At 40.7% G+C, this 17,329-nt stretch overlaps 1 long non-coding RNA gene across 1 annotated transcript; it reads left to right on the top strand.

Moving 5' to 3' along the window:
• The first annotated feature begins 429 nt into the window (after positions 1–429).
• On the top strand, positions 430–12,155 carry LOC108715719. Its single transcript, XR_001935573.2, has 2 exons — positions 430–1,551; positions 11,661–12,155. It is a non-coding gene; the product is annotated as an uncharacterized LOC108715719 (long non-coding RNA).
• Positions 12,156–17,329: the final 5,174 nt, after the last annotated feature.

Genomic DNA, 17,329 nt, shown 5'->3' on the forward strand with positions numbered 1-17,329 from the left:
CAAAAAAATACTTCGAAATTCGAAGTATTTTTTATTCTAATCCTTCACTTGAGCTAAGTAAATGTGCCCCACAGTGTGTGGCATAATGAAAAGGAATGCTGAAAATGTGTAATATAAGACAGACAAGTAGCAGCTTCCAATATACAGCAGATATCCAGTTAAACTAATGTTTGCGAAAAGTGTTTTCAAAAGTCCTTCAATTAGTATAGTTTAGGATTTTTATGTTAGTTTATGCATAACAAATAAATAACAGGCCAGCAATGTTTTACACTGTACACAGGTGTGCGTGTATTCAGGCTAACAAGATATCCACAACATACTCATGGGAACTGCTTCTTTAAGTTCTAACTGCTTGCTATGGATTTAGCACCTGAGGTGTTTTCCAGCTGTCTCCATAGCCACCAGGTTGCCTGCCTAATATTTGCCTTGTTTGTTTATGGGAACAGGAAGCAAGTTCTCTACCTGTAGAGGTGGAGCAGAGGGAGAGATGGGCAGTGAGCAGTCAGAGGTGTGTTCAGTCGCTAGGGACAAAAATCATTCTCTTTGGAATAATCAGCAGCTGCCCGAAGATAAAATCCCTGTTATGGACAGACGGGTATAAGTGGAAGAATGGATAATATTTATAATACTAAAATTTCCATACAAAATGATTTTGGCAATCCCTAAAAAGACATCAACAGCTGCTTTCCTGGATCTAAGGTGAATGTCACGAAGATTACAGCAGAGCTCTAGAGACCAGGCACAACTTAAGGTATCACAGCCAGAAACAAAACCCCAGGGGACACCAGTTCTAATTCACAACTACCTCACAGCAATTTACTATAATGAAAAGCCTGCCTTAGAAAGCGAGAAATCCGGCTTTATCAGATGGCTGTGGTTTACCTACTGCTCTACTGTTAATCATTTACTATTATGACTAATTCTGGTCAAGTCATAAAGCAGCCAGTAGGGACAAAGCACCTGCATATCACATTGGACCGGGTATTTGCAAGATTGTGAACCTTGAACTCCACCCTATGGTTTCTTGCTCCATCGCTACCTCACCACATTCTGCAAAATGTCCCTTAGTCGAATAGGGCTTGGCCGATGTTCCTGCTGCTTCTGGTTGGCTGTGGCCTTTGACGTTTTTGGTTTGGTTGTTCTACTGATTGGGGTCTTCGCAAATGTTTTCTTCTATGACTTTCTTATTTATGCTGGAGCTATTGTCATCTTCCTCAGTCTTATCTGGTGGGTGTTCTGGTACACAGGTAACATTGAGGTGCCACCAGAGGAGCTAGCTGATGATGTTGGGCTCAGTAAGAAAAACAATGGGGTCTTGGGTCTGGTCAGAACACTTTCTGGTCGCATTTCCAGAAGTTTCAGAAGCAGAGGCTCAAGACCACCTAGTCCGGCAAAAAGAGGGAGTCGAGCACCAAGGCCAAATCGCTTCGAGAGACCAGTGACAGTTCCCATGACTACACAACTCGGCAGCATTTCAGCCTCTTTAGAAAAAGAAAGATACAACACAGCACCTCAACACAAGCACAGAACCCCTATTGTGTAATTATTCAGGTGAGTGTCTATTTTACAAAAAGCAGTAATCCAAGTTAAAGGTGAAGGTGTAGTATTAAAGGCCGTCTTTACTGTTTGTTGTGTGTCCACTGCAAAATACATTTTTTTGGGTCATTAGATAATACAGGTTATGGGATTTTGGGTGTCTAAATATTAATCTAGTTTTTTATCTTACATACTTACCATCCCACAGTCACTGTCCCTTCCCAAAGGTCATTACCCTCACTGCTACATGTACTGTATTATCTATCTATTATATACCTGCCACCTCACAGTCACTCTCCCTTCCATAAACTTTTTTCAGCAGTTGTACTACAACTATCCGCTCATCCTAACATACAGTACATGCTGACCCATAGCCACATTTCCTTCCCAGAGACTGTTATCCTCATTTCTAATAAAGGCACCAACTCTTCCTACTAAACCTGCTATCCTACAGCCGCAGCCCCTTCCCAGAGGTCATTATGCCTTCTGTTACTGTAGTTGCTGTTGTGTAGGGCCCAGTGCAACTAAAGGTAGTTCTAAATGTAATCCAATGCTGCTTGTGTCTCATAAAATACAGAAGAGTCCTTGAGTCGTATACATCTAATGCATATATCATATTATTTAAGCAAATTAAGCAGTATCTAAAAAATACAAATTAAAATATTTAGAATTACTGATAAATATCGCTTTCTACACAGATATGTGTTTAGTGAGCATATATAGTTTAATATGGACATTATGGGGTTTTGAGTATTGCACAAAAGTTAAACTAGGATGTCACACTTCCACTAATGCATTCTGTTGTTGGTAGCATGCAGACAGTTGTAGTTCAACAACAGCTGCAGGTTAGACATCCCTGGTGGATTAAGTAAAAATATAATGATATAATCATTTGAATAACATTAATTACTTCCTTATAAAAGAAGGGTCATGCGAAAGCCGTTATTCTCTGTGGCTAATCTAGAGCGTAATTTTAACCCTGAGTATAACTAGTTCCTCAGGAACACTATCAGACGACAAGCACTTCCCCCACTTTACACAACACTTTTGCTTAAATACTGTATAAGGAGTACGATTACTCAGAGCAACAGCTCCCTTACACACCCAGACAGACAAGCTCCTATTGTACAGTACAGAGGCTTGTGCCACATTACAGAGCAGGGCAGGTGTGATATCTGTAGCTTTCAGCCATGTTCGCTGTTACTGACAGATACCCAGCCAAAAGTGTCAGTGTTATGTCCTCATTATCAAGCAAAGCATGGTATATTTTCATACATATCAAGACCAACTTTATAAACACAGTTACTGGATTACTGGAAAAGTAACTTACAGTACTAGTGTACTGATGATTCTGCTTTGTACAGGTAATGCATTTAGGCTAGGGATGCACCGAATCTAGGATTCGTTTCGGGATTCGGCCTTTTCCAGCAGGATTCGGATTTGGCCAAATCCTTGTGAGTGGCAGAATCCAATCCAAATTTGCATTTGTAAATTAGGTGTGGGAAGGGAAATCACAAGACTTTTCATCTCAAAACAAGGAAGTAAAACATTCTTTTTCCACTTTTTCCTTTCCCGCCTCTAATTTGCATATGAAAATTAGGATTCGGTTCGGTATTCAGGCCGAATCTTTCATGAAGGATTCGGGGATTTGGCCGAATCCCAAATAGTGGATTAGATGCATCCCTAATTTAGGCATCCCAATAATGCAAATATTGATCCGAATATTGGCAATGCCAATACTGAGGTGGAATCTTGGTCGGCTTATCAACTCCTATGATCCCCTGCTGACACCCAACAGACCATCGGAGTGGTGTAAACAGTAACGTTGATCATGCACTGCTAGATCTGCTTGTTTGTTGAGGTCAACAAACAAGCTGATCTGGACCCAATTTGGCCACACTTGTGCATGGCCAAATCAGGCTAAACCAGATCATATACTGGAGCCTATGGAAGCCTGTAGGACAAGGACCATATTGACACACCCATGCACAAACTGTCTGATTTATATTAGTCGGCAGGCCATTGGTGGGCCCATACAACTTGGTCTGGAGGGTGTTTATTGGCCTGTGTATATCCATTTTGTATCAGGTTTACCACTTTACTGTATTTACTGATAAAACGTCAAATGTTGTTTACGAATTAACAACTTCTGGTTCTCAAGTCATGAAGAACAACAAGCTGAATAAGAAAGATAATCTAACCGTGCTGCTTGTATAAACACAAGTACACAATGAGGTTTGTCGTCTGTGTTAAAAAATCACTGCAGAGAGCGACAAATCTCCCCAAAAAATTCCTTGCCGTACACTTAACTTGAAATCACTGCAAGTAATATTTAACTCACTGTGATTTGACTTAATTGTGGGAAATTTGGAGAGCAGGTATTCTCCCACATTTTATTTAACACCGGCAACAAACCTCCCAGTGTGTCATAGCTCTAACTGTATATTCCGTTGCGTTGATCGATCATACTCTGTCAACAACAGGGGAAAAAACACCATGAGGGTGAGGACTCAGGGAACCCCAGACAAGGATGGATCTTCACTATTATTGAGTTCTGTAACTTTAGTCTGTGTCCCCAACACTTTATAGTTAACAATCTGAATAGATATTCTATTGCTGATTCACTAGAAAAAAAATATAAATATGTTCAACAGTTATATTATTATATAATATCAAATAAAATGTAAAGTATGTGTTGTGTTAAACCCAAAAATAAACTTGTCCTAATGAAAGGAAACCTTCAAAGTAAATTAATTACATATTTTCAGTGATGAAAGTTATTTGTAAAAAGCAATTGCTGTTGAAAGCAGAATGTGTCCCTTTCTATTCTCTGCACTTACTGCTAGTTCTGTTGAACTAACGTAGAAAGCAGAACCAGCTCTCCCCTAGCCAAGACCAGGGCCTGAACTAGGGGTAGGAAGAAGAGCCATCTGCCTAGGGCACAAAGATGTAGGGGCGCTCGGCAGGTACCTGTTCAAAAGTCTTTTGCCTACCCCTATTCCTGGTGGTTCGCTCCCCTGCTACACTCGGCTCTCTCCTTCCCTCCCCTCTATTACTCTCCCCTCCCTCCGTCACTACCCCTACCACCCCTGCCCTTTCCCTTTGTTACTTCCCCTCCCTCCCTTCTCTTGGCGCACGCAGGACTGTATTAAGGTCCGAAGCTGCCCTAGACCTAAATACGTCCTTATGTTGTGCGCACTGACGTCACTTCCGCGTGCTTCTTCGCCCCCTACTCCTCAGCTCCATCACCAGATTTCCTATGGAAAGCCGTGGTGGAGGGTGGGGGTTTAAAAATAATAAATAAAAAATGTAGGCACCCTGAGGGCTGACCCCAAAACCCTGCTGCCCCCAAAACCATGCCACCCTGGGCACAGGCCCTTGGGGGCCTTAATATAAATACAGCATTGAGGCCTGCACACACGGGGGAGAGGGGGGCAACGTTAGCCTAGGGCGCCCTATCGACTTGACCAAGCCCTGTCCAAGACTATAGTTCCCAAAATGCTTAGCTTAGTTCTTTACAAGTCTGTTAATCAGACCATCTTCTGTTTTACTGTTGCAATTGCCAGAACTCACAGCACATAGAATAGCAAGGGGCAGAGAGATACTGCTTTCAGTAGTATACAGATATTTTTAACAGCAATGCCATATGCAATATAAGTGACATTTTTGGCTATTTTGTAGCAAATAATTCTCCTGAACAACAAATGCTCAGTGTGAAATTGCCAAAAAAACATTCAAAATGTATAATAAATGTATACTGGAAAACTGCTTAGAATTATATTCTTAGAATTATAATTTTTTCATTAGAAAAAAAATTTTTTTTCCGGTTTCTGTCTCCACCAGCCCAGCTCTGTACTCTACAAGTGTCCCAATACATACCACATGTAAGAGTGGATGTCTCCTCCTTATTATTTTTCTTGTTGTGCCTCAGTCAGGTTTTGTCTCCTCCACCCTTCCTTTCCTTATACGTGAGGGTCCCTACACACTCACCCATTTAGCCATGCAGAAACAATACACTGTCTACATAGGTCACAATCTCTGTTGGACCCAGAGATGTGAAAGGGCCAAACAAAAATGGCATCTTTTGCTACAGATAAAATGCCCAATTCATGTAGCTGCTAGCTGTGCCTAGTTTCTATGACCTAGTTTTTGATGTTCTGTCCATAGAAGTTATTGTCTCTGGTTTTAAAGTTTAAAGTAAAATATAAAGTTATAATACACAAAAGCCATGAATATCCTGTAAATGATATCCTTATAAACGGCTCTTAGTAATGTCATCAGTAATAAACGGAGCTTAGTGATGTCATTTTTGTCTTGTGTATTATAATAAATAATGTACCCCTTGTTGGAAAATATATATGAGGATATCAGAAATAACCTCAGATTTCCATGACATGGCATGAGGCCTTCGGCCATGTGCTTTTATATGGCCATGGAACTCCTTGGTGACTTATAATATCCTTATATTTTACAATAGGGGTTATTTTATTTACTATATAATAGTCAGGTTATAATCACATTGTGCTGGGTAAATTTAAATTAACATACATATAAATATAACATTTATCGCTCTTTGCTAGCATTTTCTTGTAATAAAAGTTGCCTGCTGCCCCCCCCCACCGGCTTACCTGTTTGGGGGGAGGCCACAACGCTAGTGCGAAGAGCACAATTGTGCTCTCTCGCACTAGTAAAGCCATATATCCGGTTTAAAAAACTTTTTGCCGCCCCTGGTAACCTATTTGGCACTGCCACCTGAAACAAGCTTTTCAACTCACCTCATTGGCTGACTAGTTCTAGTTCTATTTTGTCAATGGGAAGTGTGACCCATGCAAAGTGGTAGCATGTGTCTTTGGTAGGTTGTTGGTGCCACTAATCAGGACAGCATGTACTGGGTTGTTCCCAAGGAATGTCTCCATGGAATGTCATATGCCTGTAGAGAACACAGAGGAGGCAATTGGTCAGAATCCGCCTGTGTAAGATCCCCCCTGGGATACCTTCTGAGTTGGGAAGAAAGTCTTAATAAAGGTGCAGAGAGTGAGTACAGGGATTGCCCTATATAAAAAAATATAAGGATGCCAAGAAAAAACAAGCTTTGATTTGAATGCTGAAAATATCCTGCTAGCTGATACTTATACCATTCATAGAGATGATGACCTATCTCCAACAGGTCACAGATATTGATATTCTGCAATTATTATATCTATTCTATAGGACACAATATGCTTGATAATTATCTTCATATTTATTAGGCGCATATGACAATGAATCAAGTGATTTTTTTTTTGTATGTTTGCTTTCACCTTTACCTATATAGACTTTCCTTTCTACACATTTGCACTCACTGAAAATGTTTATTTTTAGAAAGACACATAACATAAGATTCAAACTATTCACACGCCAAACAATGTATAACATAGGGAGATAATCCGCTGCACTGCTGCTCCCCTTGCCTTTTCAACTGCAGGTGGATTTCTGTGTGAAGTGTAAAATGTTATGTTTTGGCACCGAAATCTGCCACATCTGTGAGTATAAACAATGCTTTCGAGTGCAGTCAGAGCAGGAGCGGAAGAGCAGCAGGGCAGCAGAATCTCAGCCTGAGGAGAAACGCTGGCCGAGATCTGTCATCATTTGGCCTCAGCCTTAAGGTATGGAGACCCAGATTACCTAAAGACCCTTATCCAGAAAACCATATAAAAATAATTTTCTAATTCTAAATCTTGTCCCTTTAGCCCATTACCTACCATGCTGCATAAGGCTTCCTGGCCCTGTTACAGGTGTTTATCTTTGGGTGTTCTTGAACAGTGTATCAATAGCTATTGTGTAAATAAATTTGTTATTATACAGGAAAGAAACATAATGTTTCCTAAATTCAGAATCAACCAGTATATTGTCCCTTTTAAGCATAGTGCCATGCAGTGTTAGGCTTATTGGGCCAGGAAATTTTCTTTTAGAAGCACTTGAAGAGCGTACTAGTGCCTAGCATGTAAATAAATGGATCATTAAGCAGCTAAGAAGGTGCCAAGAAGAGATCTGAAAATGCAGTTTGACAAGCAAGTGCCGAGCATGGAATCTGACATTTGGAGCAGCCCCTAAACACAACTCCAACTGACTGGTATCCAACGCCACAACCTGAGCTTGCCATGTATGCAGGTCTGGACTGAGAATCAAAACAGGCCCTGGCATTTCATGTACCCAGAGGCCCCAACAGGCCACACAGAGGCGCAAACAGCCCCCACCAGCCCACTAAATAGTGACTGTCTATGCCATTTTACAGCAGCCCCTCTGGCATTTGCCAGAACCCACAGATTGCCAGTCTGTACCTGCATGTATGCATCAAATACTTTTTATATACAAGCATGGGATCCATTATCTGGTTACCTTCCCATTGTTCTTGTTCCCATTGTTCTTTTGTTTGGCTGCTGGGGGGAAAAAGGGAGGGGGTGATATCACTCCAACTTGCACAAAGTAGTGCTACACACACACTCTCACCGCTCTTTGCAGCGTCGGGTGCCGTCTGTGACCCTGTCTGCCCAGGTCTGGTTCACATACAAGAAAATACTTCAGCAGCACTCCGATTATGGTGAAAAAATTGGTACTTTATTCGTGCCTCAAGCTAAGCGACGTTTCGAGCTTTTCCAGCCCTTTATCAAGTATTTTCTTGTATATCACTCCAACTTGCAGTACAGCAGTAAAGAGTGATTGAAGTTTATCAGAGCACAAGTCACATGACTTGGGGCAGCTGGGAAATTGACAATATGTCTTGCCCCATGTCAGATTTCAAAATTGAATATAAAAAAATCTGTTTGCTCTTTTGAGAGTGTCAAGAGCAAATATTACTCATGCCCTCCATGCATACATCATATGGGACCAAGAGCTCTTGAAAATTAAAAGGAAATATTGAAAGGCTGCCTTTAATGGTGTAGCAGTAATGAGTAACCCCCATATGTACAAACAAGGTGGTATTTAAAAATTCTTTTTTATATATAGATAAAAGCAATAAAATGTACATCAAATAAACTGATATCTTATACAGAACAGTTTATACACAGCAATATTAACAAAAATATACAAACCACCTAGTTATCATTTCAAGGCAAAAAAGATACAAACCACAAGGGACGGATACACTTGCCAGTGATGAAAATGCCCCAACGTTTCTGCACTATAGCCTTTGTAAAGGGGAATTCTGATTTTTTTCCTCTTCACTGCATTTGGAGTGCCCTCCCTTGATTTGTATTCTTATATGTAATAAAAGACTTTAAGTTTGTCCAGGAGCAGTAACCCATAGCAAAGTGGCTGGTAGCCACGAAATGGGTCAAGCGCGTGGTCTTGTTATGCGTTCCTGAAGTCTCCTTGGTTTTAATGATATGAATATAGGATTATTTCAAAGCAACTCTGTGTCGCTGGTGCTCCATTCTAAGCATTAGTCTTCATTTGTATTCCGCCTTTCGGGGGCTGGGCTGTACATGGCAGCACTGTGTGGGGACCAGTCCGGTAAGTGCTCCTGCTTGATGACCAGTAGATACTATCTGCTGATTGGTTGTATGAATTGCTGCTTCTGTGTAAACTTACTACTTGCTACATACTGCCTGTGTGTAATTTATTCTCTTACTCAGTGGTCCCCAACTTTTTTTGCACCACTGACCAGTTTAAAGCCAATTATTCTGAGGACTGAGTGTAGGGTTGCCACCTTTTCTTGAAAAAAATACCGGCCTTCCCATATTTGTATGCATTTCCCCTATTAATGACATTGGGATCAAGCTTAATTTTTACCAGCCAGGCCGGGTAAAATACGGGGCAGGTGGCAACCCTAACTGGGTGGGGGCAGGCTGATGCGTGTCCAAACAGTATTTTGGTCTTTGTCCTGATCAGTAGAAAGTTTCCTGGGCTTTGCACAGCTATTGTTATGGCAATGGAGCACCAGGGAGCTGAGATTGCAGGTAATTGAGGCCTTTTTAATTATTTTTGCCGCTATTATAGACTGCAGCCAGGACCAGAGGAGGCCCGGTTCAGCACAGGCCACAGCCTGGTGGTTGGGGACCCCTGCTCTAAGGGTAGGGACACACTGGGCGATTTGGGGAGATTTAGTCGCCTGGCGACTAATCGCAGCGACTTTTCTCCCCGAATGCTTCCCCTCTCTCTGCGCCTGGCTAAAATGAAAAATCGCCTGCGCTAATCACACGCAGCGATTCGTTTTCCGAAGTCGCCCGAAGTTGCCTCACGAGGAAACTTCGGGCGACTTCGGAAAACTAATCGCCGCGTGTGATTAGCGCAGGCGATTTTTCATTTTAGCCAGGCGCAGAGAGAGGGGAAGCATTTGGGGAAGATTGGTCGTGGAAAGTCGCGGCGATTAGTCGCCAGGCGACTAAATCTCCCCAAATCGCCCAGTGTGTCCCAGCCCTAAAGGTGGGCATACACGGGCCGATAAAAGCTGCCAACAGACAGAGTCGGCAGCTTATTGGCCCGTGTAAGGGCCCCCCCCGACTAAAAATCCTGTCGGATCGCGGCAGCATATGTTCGTTGATGCGGTCCCGTGATCCGACCGCCCATTACAATTTGTTAGGATCCGATTGTTGGGCTCTAGGGCCCACGATCGTATCAGCCCGATATTGCCCACCTCAAGGTGGGCATAACGGGGAGTGATCCGCTCGTTTGGTGACATCGCCAAACGAGTGGATCTCTCCGTGTATGGCCACCTTAACTCTATAGGAATTACATCCAGTAATACTATATGTAATAGGTCCGTACAAGTAGAAATCTAAGATATGTAGTTGACTGGCCTGTTATGTGGTAAAACCTTTGTTCCTACATTACGCAATGTCAAGTATTATCAGGGGTAGGGCTGGGGGAGCAGCATTTGAATAGTTCACTTAATCATTTACTGATATTGATTTGCAAACATGCAAAATGACAGCTTAGAAAAGTAATAATGTCCTTATTTACCAAATGTAAAAATCATGTCACTTATCTAATCTGTCTTTTAAAAAAAGGCTTGTTTTTAAATCTTCACTGAAAATCTACTCTGCAACTTTAGATGTGAGCATGACAAACTACTTTATCTGAAATACTACACTGTGATCACACACACAGGATGCTTCTCAAAATTGTATTCAACTGGAATCAGTGTTAGTAGAGTGCTGCAACCACCCACAAAGCCATTGTACGAGGCACATTGTACAAATATAATCACTGACTCAAAAAGATACTAAGGTTCAATAGAAATATAAGAGTAGCTAATACTGTCCCCTGGGTGTAGCCTTATTAGTCAGAAAATTGCCTGGATGCCGACAATGGGGGAAATTTATAGGGGAAAATTACCCAAAACTGCTTCGGAGTTTTTTAACCCAAAGGTACACTCATTTGCACACATATCAACAATGACATTGTATGCACCGAATTGTGGAGTTCACAGAAAATTTTGCATGCAAAATTTTATTGTATGTTTGCTCCCCATCCTACTCTGGAAATAATGAATACCCCCTATATTTCCCCTAAGTGTATCTAGCAGGCACCACCCTCAATCGCCTTTTTATTTTTACAGCAGGAGAGACTACTAACACTACACTTCTGATCTCGCAGTGTGACATATTGTGGACCATTTAATAATACCCCAGATACTAGTACTAGACCATTGGGGGCACAAAATGGTGCCCCTAAGGCCAGAGGCACACAGAGCAAATTATCTCGGCTTCCTCAGAAAGTGGATCTGCTGTTACTTTCTCCTTTGTGTGGCCCCATTGACAGGCATGGTGGAAGCCTGTGTTGAGCTATGCTGAGTACACTTTGGCTCAAAAATTCATATTTTCTCTTGTTTCTGCACCAATATCTGCTTAGTGTAGTGCCATAAAGTCTGACACCCTGCCTGACAGTGGGGCTAAAGGAAAGGAGCAAATGGCAGCAGGTCCACTCTCCTCCACCTGTGTACAAAGTTCAGGCTAGGTGTGCCCCTGCCCTAAGTGCACTTTACTCAGCATTTGTGTCTGGAGCTTTTCCGCAATCTACACCTCATTCCAGATTACAAATCCAGCAAGGGGTCTATAGCACCTTGTACCTGCTGACTCTTAACACATTTGTAAATGTAACAATTACAGAAATTAACTTGTGCATTTTTTTTATTGCCACAGGTTCAGCCATGAAAAGACCCAACCAATCAGGATGTTTTCTTCCTGGTCTCCCAGGACTTACTCAGCTACAGATGTTATGGACATGAAAGGCGTAGGTTTGAAACAGACTCAAGAGATGCCTTAATATTTTGTATTACTGCCTTAATTTTGGTTCATCCTGCACAGGGAGTTATTGGATCAGAATATAAATAATTATAATTATCATTCCATTTGAGTAACTCTAGAAAATAATTTTTGAATCAATTGCTATGTAGAGCAACTACAAGCATTTCCATTTTTTGATGATGGAGTTGTAAAATATGGCTGGCTTTATCAGGCTACTCAAGACTCACCTGAGGACAACATGTGGGTGGAATGTGAGGCTTCGGCAAGCTTACAGGCAGTTATGGCAATGTTGCTATGGCAATTTCCAGTCTCAGTTATGACATTTCCCAGTAAAATAATGGATTCACTTCTGTTGTGAAATAAATGATAGTGTAGGCAAAAACAAAAGAATGCAATGCTCATTTCTTGTGGCACCTTTTCTGGACAACCATAAACTGTATTATCAGTCTTTTGGACCCTTAGGTGCTATGTACGACACCTGTCAAAATGCTGCTATTCATGAATTTCATATTTCATATTGTCTGTGTTAGTGACATAGCATTTGTTATATGCCCAATTCCTTCCCTGAACATTAACACCCAGTATGCTCCTGTGCTCCAGGAAAACAAACTAATGACAAGAATCATCCTGTCATGTGCTATCAAACTGTAATTAAATCACACAAATAATTCTTTGAGAAATGCTCATTCATGTCTCTGCAGTTATCCATCTTACTCTCAGTGTACTGTAGGCAAGAGATGGTCAGTATCATGACTGTAATCAGAGAGTAACTGAGAAGAACGGCAGTTCCACTTCCTCAAAACCAGAAGCAGCAAGATGGAAATCTCATGATTGCAGACCTAGTACTTATCAGTTGATGGTGAACACGTGAACAAATATGGATACTATATGCCAGCACCATTGGTCCTTCTATGGCTATCACAGTGAAAGAGCAGGATGATACTATGTCTTTGAATCACTGTTGTTGAGAACAATGCATGGACTATTTGAACTCTTTCTAGATTGACCCTTTAAACTTCCATGCATGTCTACTAATGCCCAATGCATAGGGGCATATTTACTGAAATGCGAATTTTTTCCTCGTCTAACTTCAGCAACGTTCATCTCAATTCCTCAGGTTTATTTCCACAACAAATCACATATTTATTGGAAATCGTAAGTACAGGTATAGGATCCCTTATCCGGAAACCCGATATCCAGAAAGCTCCGAATTACGGAATGGCTGTCTCCCATAGACTCCATTTTATCCAAATAATCTAAATTTTTAAAAATGATTTCCTTTTCTCTGTAATAATAAAACAGTAGCTTGTACTTGATACCAACTAAGATATAATTAATCCTTATTGGAAGCAAAACCAGCCTATTGGGTTTATTTAATGTTTGAATTCCTTACTAGTAGAATTAAGGCATGAAGACCCATATTACGGAAAGATCCATTATCCGGAAAACCCCAGGTCCCTAACATTCTGGATAACAGGTCCCATACCTGTATATTGTTGTAAGAGAACATGGTTCTCCTGGCATACATTCTCTGTGAAATTCCGCAGTGTATTTTCCCAATACAATTATAGTGGGGTAAAATCCCTAAGGAATTTTTGCCATAAAGAAAAAACATACATGGGATATTAGTATTGGGGCAGCGTGACGTAGATACAGTTTCGGACTGGGCCCGCGGTGCACTGGGAGAAAACCCCTGATTCTCTTGGGGGGCCAGACCCACTTCCTGCCTTACTCTACTGTTCTTATCCTCGACCTTGGTCTTCGGCCCAATAAATTAATTATTGTGCTTTTATTAAAGGAAAACTATACCCCCCAAACAATGTAGGTCTCTATAAAAAGATATTGCATAAAACAGCTCATATGTAAAATCCTGCTTCATGTAAATAAACCATTTTCATAATAATATTCTAGTAGTATGTGCCATTGGGTAATCATAAATAGAAAATTGCCACTTTGCCCCTGGGATCGTAGGATTCACTGTGCACACAAACATACCAACAAACCATACATGTTAGGTCACATGAGCCAATTAACAGACAGAGTTGTGTCTTTTGCTTCCACACTTCTTCCTGTTACAGTTAGAGTTGTAGTATTTCTGGTCAGGTGATCTCTGGGGCAGCACACAGACCATCACGAAATGGGGGTTCAAGGCAAGAGATGTAAAAGGGCAAGATTTACTTAAATATATATTCCAGTTTGGTAAGATTCTTTAATATGCCACTTAATATGATATGAACTATCTGTTGCTTAAGTGTTCATTTTGGGGGTATAGTTTTCCTTTAAGTTAAAGAATATTTAAGGGAGAAATTTCACCTGGAGAAGAGGTATGATTTTATGTCAATGGAGCAGTGTACTAAAAGAGCTCCCCCCATAAATAAATCTTTAGAGGGGTCTTGAGCACATAAGCGTTCTACCTCCATTCCCATCACATGGCAGCATGTGAATATTTAAAGAGATAGCACCTTTCTGGTTGTGTGGCTAAACAATAATATTTATATAAGAAGTGACTGGGGAGGTCGAATTTTAAAGCAATACAAGAAGACAACCTTGCGGTCCAGACCTTCCTTTTCCCTGGGCCCTCCCACAACAGTAGGGTCTGCTTCCTCTATGGTTACACCACTGTGCCAATCTAAAGTACATTTTAACCACTGAAAAGTTAATTTTCCAAAACTTGCAATGTTGTGGAGATTTTTCATTTTTGATGAAAATACTTAAATTTTTCACTGTCATCAATCTGTAAATATGGCCTATTGTATCAGAGAAAGAATTTTTGGCGTCTCCAGAGGGTGCAAAACTGGTGTTTATCATATAGTTCTATCATTGCCTATTGTATCATTGCCTTGTATGTCAATATGTATTATCTCTTCATTAAGCAGTCACTCTTTGTTTCCTGAATTTTCATTTAAATGTTTGCCGTACAATATTTCCCTAATTACTGTTCTTTCATCTAAGCATGGCACCATGGGGGTGTTTTTACCATTTTTACAATCTTTTAGAATCAGGGTGAAATTTTTTTAGGCAATACATTTTTTGTCTAATCGGCAATCAATTATCGTGTTCTGCAAATGTGTTTTAATTAAAAAAAGGATTTTTTTGATAAATGAAATGATGCAGCTGAAGTATTGTATATTGTACACTTTCTTTAGAACAATCGGAGAAGAAAAGTTATATATGCTGTCACAGTAAATACCTCTATTAAATGAAATTATCTCTCCCGGTTTATTATGCCTGGGACATGGCAGCTCCGAGAACTTGATAGAAAGACCTCATTGTCTTTTCAGGAGGAACCCATTATTTTATTTAATTAAAAGAGAACACGTGTTCTTTACAAGACCTGCTGGTTTCATGCTTAACATTTTTCTTTATTTTACATTAACTCATTTGCAATTACTTTAAGTGGTTTATTCTCAGGTTGTAAAACTGAACCTACAAATAAGGCCTAGTGTTCTGTGGCCCTCTCTGTAGATAAGCTAATAGTTTGGGCAGCACACACTTGCAGCAAACCTCCATCCCACAATAACCCATTCAATCTTCATAAAGCTTTTGCTTGCCGATTGCCTTTCAGGCATCTAGATTATAGTCAAAAAAGCTTATTGTTAACGTGCCAGCTAAAGTACGTAATGCCGCAGAATGGCCAGTGACTCACCCCGCACTGAGTTTTTTTAAATATCAATTCCAACCCTGCAGGGGAATGGTATGGTCATAGAAAGAGTGGGGTATAGTCAAAAAAAGAGCTGGGCATGTTGTTCACTTTAAAGGAGAACTAAACCCTAAAAATTAATATGACTAAAATGCCATATTTTAATTACTAAAATTATTGCACCAGCCTAAACTTTCAGCTTCTCAATAGCAGCAATGATCCAGGACTTAAAACTTGTCACGGGGGGGGGTCACCACATTGGAAAGTGTGCGACACTCACATGCTCAGTGGGCTCTGATCAGCTGTTGAGAAGCTAAGCTTAGGGGATGTCACAAATTATCAGGCAAAAAATTGTGTTGGCCTGTTATATAAGCTGATGGTACACGGCTGTTTATTAAATTCTAATGCTATTTGCACTGGTTTCTGAGCTCACATAGTAATTATCTGTATTAATTACTAATCAGCCTTATACAGTGACATTTATATTCTATATGTACTGTATATTTTGAATCTGTCCCTAAGTTCAGTAAGTGACAGCAGCACAGAGCATGTGCAGTGAATCGGCAGAAAAGAAGATGGGGAGCTATAAGGGCATCTTTGGAGGCACAGATCTTCCCTGCCAAAGGGATGTGGTTGCCTTGGGCTGGTACAGATGCCCAAAACAAAATGTACAAGATTTCTAGCTACTTCTTTTGTTAACCATTGTTCTCCTTTTATAGTTTTAAACAATAGTCCATAATAATTGTTTTACTGTTAACTCTGCCCTAAGCGTCATTAATTTTGAGATGTTTACTGTCCACCCCACCCAGCTGGCATCCCAAGGTTCAGTACCAGCTCCAGTGACAGGATTTGGGTTTATAGAAGTCACCTTTCCCTTTGAAATTCCCTATGAATTACTGTATAAAGATTAATATAGAAGTACTGGTTTTGGTCCCGGGGTACAGTGGAAGACATTGGTCAGAGCAGGCTGTACAGTTGCAATGCTACAGTACTAGATAATGCACAGAACAGACACAAATATGTGCAGTGCTCCAATTCAGTTTATTGAACAGAACAGACAGGGGTACAGAATGGACAGCAGCATGTGAACAACTGTAGCACTGTAACTAGATGATACTGAACATATACAGTGTGATATCAATAGCCAGCTGGGGCAATTCAGCTCATTCTGCTGCCCACTGCTGGATCAATGCCTGGCTACCCTAGACCCCGTTTTCTTACCTCTAGGCTAGACTGGAGTGAGGAATCATACTGTAAAAAGCTCTGAATCCTTTACCCTGTAATAATAACAAAGCATTTTATGTGCAGCGGGAGTATTTAGCGGACTCCTATGCCAAATAATTGATCAGTCCTGTTCGTAACTGAAAATGCTCCCCCTCTAGATCTCAACAGGCCTAATGCCTCTCCAGTGGTGTGTGGTGGCACTACCTGCTGGATCTTTTTGTACCGTGGGATGTGGAAGGTTTTGGTAACTCAGATGTCCTGTTACACATCCATAGGATGAGAATTTAGCATCACACCTCAGCTTAAAGTAACCATTAAAATAAGTGAATAGAAAATTGATTGAAGTGCTATTCTAGGCACTTTTGGCATTTATATTATTTTCTTGTATTACTTCCAAGATATTAAGTGTTAAATGTTATGTTTTTATAGTGAATTTTGTTGCAACAGTGCCACCTACTGATCAGTTTTCAACCATTGACGTGAACAATGAAATTGTAAGGAGAAAGTAAGAAGGCCAGTCGTATGTTCTTAGGTTAGGAAACGTCAGAAATGTTAAATGTTTTTCCTAACCAGAAGAATGTCAGACCAGCCATTTTTCTTCCTCGACTGCTTGTGGCCAGAATGTTAACCAATTGACCATCAGGTGCAGGTCTGGACTGGGATTCAAAATAGGCCCTGACATTTCATTTAACAGAGGCCC

Source organism: Xenopus laevis, chromosome 4S (genome assembly GCF_017654675.1).
Source record: "Xenopus laevis strain J_2021 chromosome 4S, Xenopus_laevis_v10.1, whole genome shotgun sequence".
Classification (NCBI taxonomy): Eukaryota; Metazoa; Chordata; class Amphibia; order Anura; family Pipidae; genus Xenopus; species Xenopus laevis.